This window comes from Adiantum capillus-veneris, chromosome 9 (assembly GCF_014529385.1).
Source record: "Adiantum capillus-veneris isolate H3 chromosome 9, ASM1452938v2, whole genome shotgun sequence".
Taxonomy (NCBI): Eukaryota; Viridiplantae; Streptophyta; class Polypodiopsida; order Polypodiales; family Pteridaceae; genus Adiantum; species Adiantum capillus-veneris.
In genome coordinates, this window is record NC_140939.1 from 57,734,281 (window position 1) to 57,746,185 (window position 11,905).

Consider the following 11,905-nt stretch of genomic DNA (forward strand, 5'->3'; position numbering starts at 1 on the left):
TTTTCCATCTTCAAATTCATATGAAATTGGCTCACAATCAGCCATATGATACTTTTTCAAGATCTCCAAAGAATATTGCATTTGTGACAACCATACACCCTCTTTTGTATGCCCTCTACTTCAGCCACATTATCACTTCCAGCAGTAAAACCATCCACATATATGCATATCACCACAATTTTCAAAGAATGATCAACATAAAATATCTCCAAGGCCAATGAGATGAGTGATACTATAATTCTCTTAGACCCATACAACGCTTTCTTTAATGTGCGTACAAGGTGACATAGCCTCATATTTTCATAACCTTTTGGTTGCTCCATATACACAACTTCCTCCACGTATCATTCAAAAATGCATTCTTTACATCCATTTTCTTCAAAACCAATTTTAATGCGAGAGTCATTGTAATAAACACACAAACGCTAGTCATCTTGGATATGGGGCTGATTTTTTCTTCATAATCATCCCATAAGTCTATGCATAACCTTTGTCTACAAGACTTTCCTTTTACCTTCTCACACTACCATTAGTATTATGCTTTATTTTGTCAAACCACTTACATCCAATTGCCTTTTTACCTTTTGATAATAACACCAATTCCCATGTTCCATTTGCATCAAGTGTAGCCATCTCTCCGTCCATAGCTTTCTACCATTTTTCATCTTTGACAACATCCTCAAAACATGTAGGTTCTACCTCCTTTGTAATCTTCACCATATATACACAATGATGAGCCACATAACTATCATAAGTCAATATTGGCACAATATCATAAGTCAATGATGAGCCACATAACTATCATAAGTCAGTATTTGCAAGGTCTAGGATCACTTTAGGTGTCTTGTTCCCTTCTTGCACTACAAATCTTCACAAAGGATATGTCAAAATCCTCATCCAAATTCTATTTAGATCCACTACTATCACCATCATCATGACCAACACTCAAATTTGGAAACTTACAAATTTTTCTTTCCCTTTCCTTGATACATTTGAAGAGTTATCACGACTCACTCTTTCACGTAACTTACCACTCTATGGGCTCTCTCCATCACCTCCACTAGATGACCCTTGCGTCCACTGAAGACTTGTGACTAAGCACTGTATTTTCTACATCTACATTCTCTCTTGCATTAGCCCCCAAATCATCTCTTACATCAACATATCAACTAACCATTTCATAAAAAAGAACATCCTTTTTCACCCTCACATTACCCGTGATTAATTGTAACACTTATATCCTTTGTTCTCAAGGGAATAGTCAATGATCACGTGTTTTTTGGTTTTTGGATCAAGATAACTCCTTAGCTCATATAGCACATGCACATAAGAAATACATTCAAACACTTTAAAATTTGGTACATCAATTTTTTCACCATTAAATTTCTCTTCAAGTGTCATATCATGTACTGCAACAATAGGGGTCCTTTTCATAATGTAGCCACTTGTAGCAATAGCCTCAATCTAGAAACAATGAGGTGCATTCTTCTCATTCATCAATGCTCTAGAAACCTCTCCAATGTGCATGTTCTTCCACTCAGCAAAATGATTTTGGTGTGGAGTGTACCTGCATGAAAATTATCTCTAAATTCCATGCTTTTTACAAAAACCATTGAATTCATTACACCACCTCCATCTAGCTAACCTCAGGTGCTTCACATGTTTTCCATTTTGTTTTTCAATCATAACTTTGAAATTCTAAAAGTGCATAAGCACCGCACTTTTTTTCTTCATGAAGTAGAACCATATCTTCCTTACAAGTATGGTCATCAATGAAACTCACATAGTATCTACATCCACCCATAGATGTAGTCTTTGTTGGACCCCATATATCTGTATGCACTGAATCCAATGCATTCTTGCCTGCATACTTATCATGAGGAAAGGATGCTTTTGCCTGCTTTCCAAATTGACAATTCCACAAACTTTATGTATTTAAGTAGCTCTAAATGTAGGAAAATTTGTAACCATCTCTTAAGTTTGCATCATTTTTAGCCTTTCAGATTTACATGACCAATACGTTTGTGCCAAATCTCAATATCTAGACCTCGGGGTGCTCACTATATGAAGAACCTATATATCACTACTTTCATGCACTATTTATAAAACCCCTTAGCTATTAATTTTTCACCAATAATAGGGATTATTTTTCTATTCAATGTGTGATTTGTTTTCAAAGATCATTATTTCAACACCCTTCTGTACATGAGAAAATATAAAATAAAATAATCCCTAATCTTGAACCACATGATAGGAATTTTTTCATTGTAGTGACCCCCCGAGATCTAGAACAACACCTACAAATCGTCTAAACATGGGAGTATTCAACTCGGGCACATGTACATCCAAAGTAGGTATTTTTCCAACTTTCTTTCCTTGTGCAAGCAGTCTTCCATTCTTCTTATGCTCTTCATAAAGAGAACATCAAAGTTAGACTTGATTTGCAAGCCCTGCTCAACCATTTCCCCAAAAGAAATTAGGTTCTTTGTAAAGTTGGGTACATGTAGTACATCAACTAGGTACTTTACTTTACCATCTCTTATAGACAATGGCACATTTCTTGTATGCATAATGGGATGTGCAATATCATCCCCAGTTTCTACATAACCAAGTCTTGTAAAGTGAACCATTGTCCTTGATTGGTCATATGATTTGTTGCACTAGAATTCAAACATCAAACATTATCACTAGATTTTGACACATTTGTAGGCATAGTGTTCAATATGTGCCGCACCATAAATAGCCTCACAATCTCATCCACATTCTTACTAGTGGCTGCATAATTATTTCTCTACCTTCTATCTGAATAGTCATGCTCAAACTGGCAATGTCTTCCACAACCCCAATATGCTACATTTCCATGTTGACATGCATTATTGTGTTGTGTATTTCCATGACCTATTGGACTCCCCTCGGCCTCCAAAATGTCATCGACCACCTATGTTTTGGCCTTGATTGTTATTCTGATGTTCTGCTTGTTGATTTATCTTTCTCATACTTGTCCACAACCTATACCATGTCCTCTTTGTCTTTTTGTGTTCTTGGAAAGGACCTGCTCAAAATTGTTTCCATCCTGCATAGAGAAATCTTCCTCAAGTGTTTTGTATTCCACAATTAGTAAGGACATTAAATATGTGAATGAGGGAACACTCTCAAATATGAATTTCATTTTTGAGCTTCTTGTATTCTTGATCCAAACCTCATAGGCAAACTTCTACTTTATCATCATAATTGATTGTAACGCCGATTGATGCAAGTGACTCACATATGTTCTTTATCTTCAATGAATAGTCATTGATGGATATATATGTTTTTTTTATGCACAATATTTAGCTCAATCTTCAACTAAAACTTCCTCGCCTTTGTGTTGGTCACATCCAATGATAGTAAAGCACACCAAGCCTCCTTAGGGGTATGAACATCTTATATATGCCCAATAATAGTGTCTTGCACACTCAAAAAAATCCATTGTATGACCTTTTGAGCTCCCTAGTTCTAATCTTTAAATGTCTTTATTTGTGCAACACTCATACCTTCCTTTGGTAGTGGTGGTGTTGTCTCACACTCTCCATCAAATGTAGTCCCAATAAGTTTTGCACATATGGAAATTAATCGTTCTAAACTTCCAATCATGCAATTTATTCTTGTCTAACTTCTCATTAACAATCTCGTTAAGCCCATCATTATTGGATGGCATGTTTCCAACCCTTCACCAAGTCTCGGAGGAGCCTGCTAAACATAGTCAGTTACTACTTGTAACAACAATTTGCATACATACACATGTGGCACTACGCTAAATAGTACTTTTGTGCATTGTAGCCAAACTACATCTTTTTGCACCACCAATATGTCGATGTACATAATCTTGAACCTTACCATTTCTCCACGTGAACGCACTCTAACTCCAAAATTGGTGTCGAAATGTGTCCGAAATAAAAATTTGGTATCATAGTTCTAATCTAGTGGATAATCCAAAGAACTAAATAGAACCCTAAGATACACACTCTCCAGAAGGAATCACCTCAATCGAGAGATTATTTGATGATGGCCCTTAAGAATATCGAGGTCGCTTTCGAGGCTCCTCCTGCTTGCTTCTCTAAGGTTCTAATACACAACCAAGCTATGATAGCATGTCAAGACATAGAGAAGGAGAGATCTTGAGCTCTTGCAAACACATAAACACTCACAAATATGGAGGCAAAACACTATACTTCTTCTTCTTTACTAACTCAAGATAACAGGTCTACAAAACATAAGGGAAAATACAACATAAAAAGGGAACTAGTACAACAATCTAATGTAAGTTGCTAGTGAGTGAGGTGAGTAGATGATTATGACATCACTTCTGTAGGTAGATCACTCGGTGTAGTTATATTGTAGTATCATTGGACCAGATATCTGTATCCACCAAGGCACTCCAAGGATGATGACTATCAATGGTAGTTGTCATGTAATGGTCCTGATATTTGAGAAAAGCTTGCTATGAAGTGTGTATAGTATGCACACATGTCAATAAAACTTCTAAGCTCATATAGATTCCTTGGAATAGCCATGCTTTTATTACCTCCAACTTTGATGGATCCATACAGATACCATCTTGAGAGATAATATGACCTAGGTATTGATTCTTCTGAAGGAAAAATTTGCTTTTCCTTTGGTTGAGAAAAAGCTTGTTCTCTCTCAATGCTTGAAAAATCACTCGAAGAAGTTTCTTATGTTCCTTCAAAGTCTTGGAGTAGATGATGATATCATCAAAGAACACTCCAGTGAATTTGCAATAGGGTCTAAATATTTGCTCCATTAGACGATTGAATTTGATTGGTGCATTAGTCAAGCCAAAAGGCATGACTAGACATTCATAAATACCAAGCGTTGTGCAAAACACAGTATTTAGGATACCTTCATCCACTATCCTTATTTGATGATAGCCATCTTTAAGGCCAATCCTACTCAAGTAGGTAGAGCCTTGTAGCTTACCAAACAGATCTTCTACCGGAGCCACAAGAAATCTGTTTTTGATAGTGATATGGTTTGGTGCTCGATAGTCCACACACATATGGTATGTACCATCTTTCTTTTGCACTAAAAAAGCTGGAGAATAAAAGGAAGAGGAGCTAGCCCTCACAATACCTTTGTCAACCAGTTATTGTACTTGCCTCGTGATCTCCTCTTGTTGAGCTTGAGAAAGTGGATAGGGAGGCTTGTTAGGTAGTAAGCTTCCTGAAAGGATCTCAATGTAATGGTCATCATCCCCTCATTTTGGAATTAAGCCCATAGAAATATCATCGATGAACACATCTTGGAATCCTTTTAGAAAATTAGACAAGTCTAATTGTTCTTGATTCCTACCATTTACATTTGATGAAACATTAAGATCTTTTAGGGACTCTTTGACAAAAATCATGTACGCAAAAACTGAGCTCTTCATTGATTTATCAAAAGCAGGAGGATCTACAAGTGGTACAATGCAACCCAATCACTAGCATCTATATGCATGCTCTTTTCCCTATAGGGTGAAGTAGATTCTTCTTTCAAGGAACTTCATTTTGGTAGCCATGCGATCAAACCATGGTGCCTGTAGGATAGCATCCTCATGTTGGAGAGTAGAGATGAAAAAGTCTTCTTTGTCAACATAGCTTTGGGCATAAAGCCTCAACTTCCCAATCAAGGGAGTAACAGAGGCTTGCTATCCCTTGAAAGCTGTGTCATCCATAATAATATCTCCCATCTCAAAATGCCCAACTTCGTGGCAAACTCCATTTATATGAAGTTGTGAGTAGAGCCAGTGTCAAACAAGATGAAGGCATCATGCTCCCTTACCTTTCCCCACGCATAGGAAAGAGCTGATCCTTTGCAATGAGCATCCTCTTTTGGAGCTTCAATGTGGAAGCCCTAGGAGTCTCTTTGCGAGAATTTTTATGGGGGCAAGAACGATAGCCATGTCCTTGCTCCCCACACTTAAAACACTTATGGTCCTTGCAAAAAGCTTCAAGCTCTTCAGGAGAGAGTTTTTTTTTGCCTTTGTAAACTCCCTTCTCCTTGGACCATTTGTTGTTGAAAGTGCCTTGGGAAGAATTTTAGGCATTTGTTTATCCCTTTCCATCATTTTCGTCTTTGTTTTCCATGGGCTTGACATTCCGTCTAGACCCTTGTTGAAAATTGGGGCTCGAAGCAACCATGGTGTGGTGGATTACTTCCACGATAGAACCAAGACTTTGAGAGTTGACGTATCCGGTCATAACTTCAAGTAATCCCACAGGGAATTGTTGCTTTTTCTTGGGGAAGTCTATCTTTTGGAAGACAGTAGCCTTGAGATGGAAATCCCAAAACTTTTATATATATTTGTGGATAGAATCATGAGAGAGAAGCTTCAAACTGCGCCATGCGGTGAGCACTTTGTCCTTTGCATCGCTTGCAAGGAATTGCTTCATGATCAAAACTCGTACAGTTTTCCATGTCTTTGGGGCTTCTCCACCACGAAGGCTATCCCACCCTTGACAAGCCTATTTTTGGAAGTGCATAGCTACATGGTGTAGCTTGGAGGACTCCGTGAAGCCCTCGTCTCCAACAGCCACATCAAATGGTTGGATGAAGGCCAACACTTTGTCGGTAGCACCAAAGGTGCTATCATAGGTGAGAAAAGAAATACTCTTTCCTTGCTCCTTGAACTTCTAGAGCTTTTGTGACCTTCGCCATGTAGGGTCTGATTTATGATGTCCTCCCCTCTTGTATTTTCTAGGAGATTAGCCTTAGCTTTCTTTGGAAGAGGAGTAAGGTAAAGAAGAAGGAGAAGAGGGTGACCTCTTTGTTTCCCTTTTCTTCCTTTGTTTCCTCTCTTCCCTTTGGAATGACGAGGATAAGTAATATGTGTTGATCTTTTCCTCTTTGGAGGAGTTGGCGATCATCTACACCACTGTCTTCATGGCACCACATCTTCAGAGGAACTTAAAGTTTCATTGATTTCTTTCTCTTTGGAGAGAGTCGTTTTTTGGGGGGTCTCTTCAAGAGACCTCCTAAGCTCTCTATCCTCTTCGAGAGAAAGGTAAATCCCATAAGTGTGAAGTTGTTGAGTAGCTTATGCTTGCAAACCAGGGTTGCCCCTATCTGGCTGCAACCTAGTAACGAGATAATTCGCAAACATGGGGGCATCATCATTAGAACCTTCATGTGAAAAATCAAAGCTATCAATGTTCATTCTACTCTCTTTGTTATTTCTATCCATGTTAACAAAATTTGTGTACTTACTTAGTGTATTCGTTGGCAATTCAAAACCTTAGTTGCCACTCCTCTTAGCCTTTGAAAGTTGGCACTTGAGTATCTAAACTCATGGCTCAAAGTGGTTAATTATAGAGAGTAGTAAAGTGGGTCTAGTATTGCAAAATTGACGAGGTCTAGCTCCTTCCGGACTTCTTATGGCTCAATAATGATAAATCCATAGGGAAGTCTAAAACGACCCCATTATTAAGTCCAAAGCTCTTGAGGTGTGCACCATATCCCACATAATGGGCTAAATAAAACCAATAATAAATCCCAGTCCCACTTACCCTAATATAATTAACAAAATCAACCATTTAAAGGCTACTTAAGAAACTCTCTTCTTAAGCTAGAAAAGAGAAACCAAATGCTCTGATACCAATGTAATAAAAATTTGCCTATTAAATTTGAGAGTAGTGGAAATTAGAGAAAGTACTTTTGAAAAATTACTTTGACAGCATAGCGGGTGAACTTATTTGATGGTAGACAACATAAACATATCGTTTAGTTAACTTGGCATGAAAAATACTTTTGCAAGAGAGAGAGTTTAGAGACCATGATAACAGTTGAGGACCCGATTTATGTGGATTTGGTCTCCCTCCAATAGGCATTTGTATTATAGTTTTGCGCATCAAGAGAGACTTGTTACAATACAATCTTCGTGCTCCTTGTGACCTAGGTGATGCAATGAATATGGAAAGCTTTATGCATCACTAGAATAAAATAAATTTTGTGGAAATCATTAACTATCCAAAGCCTCAGTCCCAAGACCTCAAACACCTTTGAAGGTGGAGAGAGCTAGTAGGGAATGAGGGTAGGGAAGATGAAGAATAAACATTTCATAGGAGAAATAATTATCTCCTCACTTATCATCACTCTTATTGCTAGCATACATAATAGCATAGTAATGAAGATGGAGAAGATGGCCGCAAGATTAAGCATTGAAGAATGGATCTTGGTAGGATTTTCATTCCATAGCCAAAAGTGTGGTGTAGGCTCTCAACCTCTCTACTTGCTTGGAGAAGGAGAGGGAGTTGTTGCACTTTGCACAATACACAATGAGTGTGTGTGTGTGTGTGTGTGTGTGAGGGGGGGGGGGGGGGGGGGGGGAGTATACCCCTCAAGAATGCCCCATACTTGCTTTGTTCGACCCCCCCTTGTAGCTGATGATTGAAGCTCATTGGACCCATCGGGCCTAGGCAATCAATAGTGTTCTGAGATGTAAAAAGTGATGACAAGGTAAGATCACCACTACTAGTATAGAATCCATAGTCCAACTTACAAGCTATCATATGACTCACCAACGGGAGCTGGGAAAGCGATTGGTGACGAGGGGCATGGTCCTTAGGGGGACTACAATAGCGATGGATGAGCAATGATTAGAAGAAAGATTGGAACCGTAAAAGTAGTTTCCTATTTGACATTGAATGAAATTGTCAAAGTGTGACCACTAATTTCTATCAAAATCTTACACATTGTCACAAAAAAGTAGAACCACATAATGCATGCTTATGTACACCACTATTGAAATGCATGCAATTTTCATTTATAGAAGCACAATGAGAGGACTAGACACTACCATACATGGTAAGACCTTCCCAGCGTGCACACACACAAGAACACAAAATCTAACATATTCATGCTCTGCACTATTCCTTGCAATTCTAGACCAATGAAGATAAAAATATGACAAAATTGACATGAAAATGAATCAAAAAATAGCAAAAATAGAAAATGACAATAAAAAATATGAAGATGATTTGGAAGAGGACACACATGAAAATCTCTTCACACATGAATGAATCAATCAATTAAATTTGTGCTATCTAGGACTACTAGTGAACCTAGTCTTGTGAATCTAGTAGATAACCGCTACGATGTATCATGGAACATTGAGACATGGTCATTGAATTCACTAAGAATCACCACAATATATCTCATTGAGAACTATGAAGTTTTCAATCGAGTAGGAACGGCCATGATGTATCAGGGAGAGGAATCATGTTACCCTAGTAGGAGTACACCATGACATGAGCCCATGAGCCAAAACACATGAAGTCTTTGTTAAACCAAGTTTGAATTAAGGGATGGATTATTAAGGTAAGCCCAACTTGTGGCACCATTGTGGGTAATCTTTCTAGCCAATTGGGAAAAGATAAATGATGAGATGCTCCAATAGCAAGAGGGCGCAACCTCTCTAGCCAGTGACTGTAAAGCACTTAGCCTATATTAGAGGCTATTCGATCCCTAATCAATCCATTACACTTTGAGCATAACCATTGTGTCTATACCCTCTCTCTCTCTTTAAGCTCTTGCACATGTCATGACCTAAACCTAGTCTCCATATCTCTAATCTTAATCCTAATACCATGGTTAAGTTGAGGCTTCACCCGCCATAGGCTAATGCTAAACCATTGGGGATTAGGTAACACACTTCTTCAACTAAACTCAAACTAAAGGGAATGGCACATCACACTCATGCAAGATTTGGAGATGTCTCTTACTAACAATAGTTTAAGCTCTAATGGCCTCCATGATATTACTTGAGATCCATGTCAGCAGACCAAGGCCCTCAAACCTCTTTCATAACACTTTCATTGGTAAATGGTATTTTACACTGCGGACCTACCCAATTGCCCACCCCTTTCTTCCCTTTTCATTAACAAGATGGGCATTTATAAACATTCTACAAGGGAGGGGCCCCATGAAAGCCGGTGGGTAGGAATAGGAAGAGAGAGAGAGAGAGATTTTATTATTGTCCTCGAAGGTCAAATATGACCTATGGGACCATAGTTACATGTGATGTAGTATGTGAATGTCTGATGAGTGACTCTAGATGCTCGAGAATTGTGGTGATGAGAGTCACAATGGAGAGCCCACACTATGGCTGGGAGAGGAAATTGTGTAGGTCTAAGTCGTGGCTGAAAATGTGAGAGAAGTAAGTTCGGATGTGACCAAAAGCTGAGCACTCTCGTAGTGTGTGGTACTCAGACACTAGAACTTGCAGTGAGCATAATGTGCACAATCAATTAGACTCTTCTCCATTTCCCCAACACCATTTCTCGGATCGAAGGAAATGAGAGCTAAGCCAAATGGATGCGATAGTGCGTATCACCAACAAGGGGATAGGCTCAAGCATGTAGGTGTGAGTACGGTTTCCTCTTTCAACAAAGAACATGGTTTTGTAGTTGGAGACAATATGGGTGGTGTAATGTATGAAGCGTAACCCACCCGATTTTTGCCAAGCCATAATACATTGACATTGTAGAAAAGCTTCACTCACTTGGGAGTCAATTGAAGCATCTGGTAGCAAGTGTAATGCATCCCATCTCCCAAACCACTTCTTTATGTATTGCATACATCCCGTGCTCAAGTTATTGCTGTTATGCATCTTTTGAACTTTTTTGTTTACTTCCCATGCAATTGTAGGAAGTCGATGTGAGGGGTTTTGATCATGTGCTCCACAACCCTTTCAATGTCCATAACTTCAATTGGAATAGATCCCGACTCAAGAAGTAGAAGCATATATGGTGTTTGTGTCTTAGCTTGGAGAAAGTTTGTAACAAAACACTTTTGGACATTCTCAAACTCTTTCAAAGTAGACTTTGAGATGCGCCCGCCCCACACTTCAACTCCATAAAGAAGAACTGATGTCACCAATGCATCAAAAAGGTACTTATTGAGGACCCAACACTTGATGTTTCACGCATTACACATATTGTCAAATGCATAATATGTTCTCTTTCCCACTTCCAAACGCCGCATAGGACATTCATGCCACTTGTGATTGGATGGAACCTCAAGGCCAAGATACTTAAAGCTCTCAACAACATTAGATGTCTCGTTTTTGTACACAATGCATGGCTTCTGCTTATGGTTGGTTTTCACAAGCATAACCTTTGTTTTGGATTCATTCACAATCAGCCCACTATGCAAGAAAATGTTCTCAAGGAAAACCCATAAGCTTTTTTGAATCTTCTAAAGTGTGTGCTAGAAGCACTACATCATCCGCATACAAGAAAAGCAAATAGTGACCTCTTCAATGCCTTCTTCTTCCATAAAGTCAAGTACCATTTGTTACAATTGATTGATGCATACACCAAAGAGAGTTGGTGAAAAAAAACATCCTTGTTTAACCCCAATAGTGCTTACAATTTTTTTTTTAAATTTCTCTTCCCATGCGCAATTGACTAATCACCTTCTCATAGATTCGACAAACTGCAAGAATAAACTCACTTGGCACTTGGAGTTCTTTAATCCTTCTCTAGAAATTATTACATGGAATCATATCAAAGGCTTTCTTAAAGTTCACAAAACAAAAATACAATCACTTGCCTTTCAAACGGATTTCCTTCATGAGAAGACAAAGAGTGACAAGACGTTCAATGGTGCTATGGCATTGACAAAAACCCGCTTGTCCTTTCGCACGCTTATCATTCTCTTCAGCCCAAACACTCAATTTCATCTCCATTATGCACCAAACAACTTTGCCATAATAGACCCAATCATTATAGTCCAGTGGTTGTTTACATTCTTTACATCCCCTCCTTCATGCAAAGGCTTAACCCAACTAGTACTCCAATCATAAGGCATACCATGTTGAAGTGCAAGGTTGAATATATCACACATCCACTCATGGGTAAAATCTATC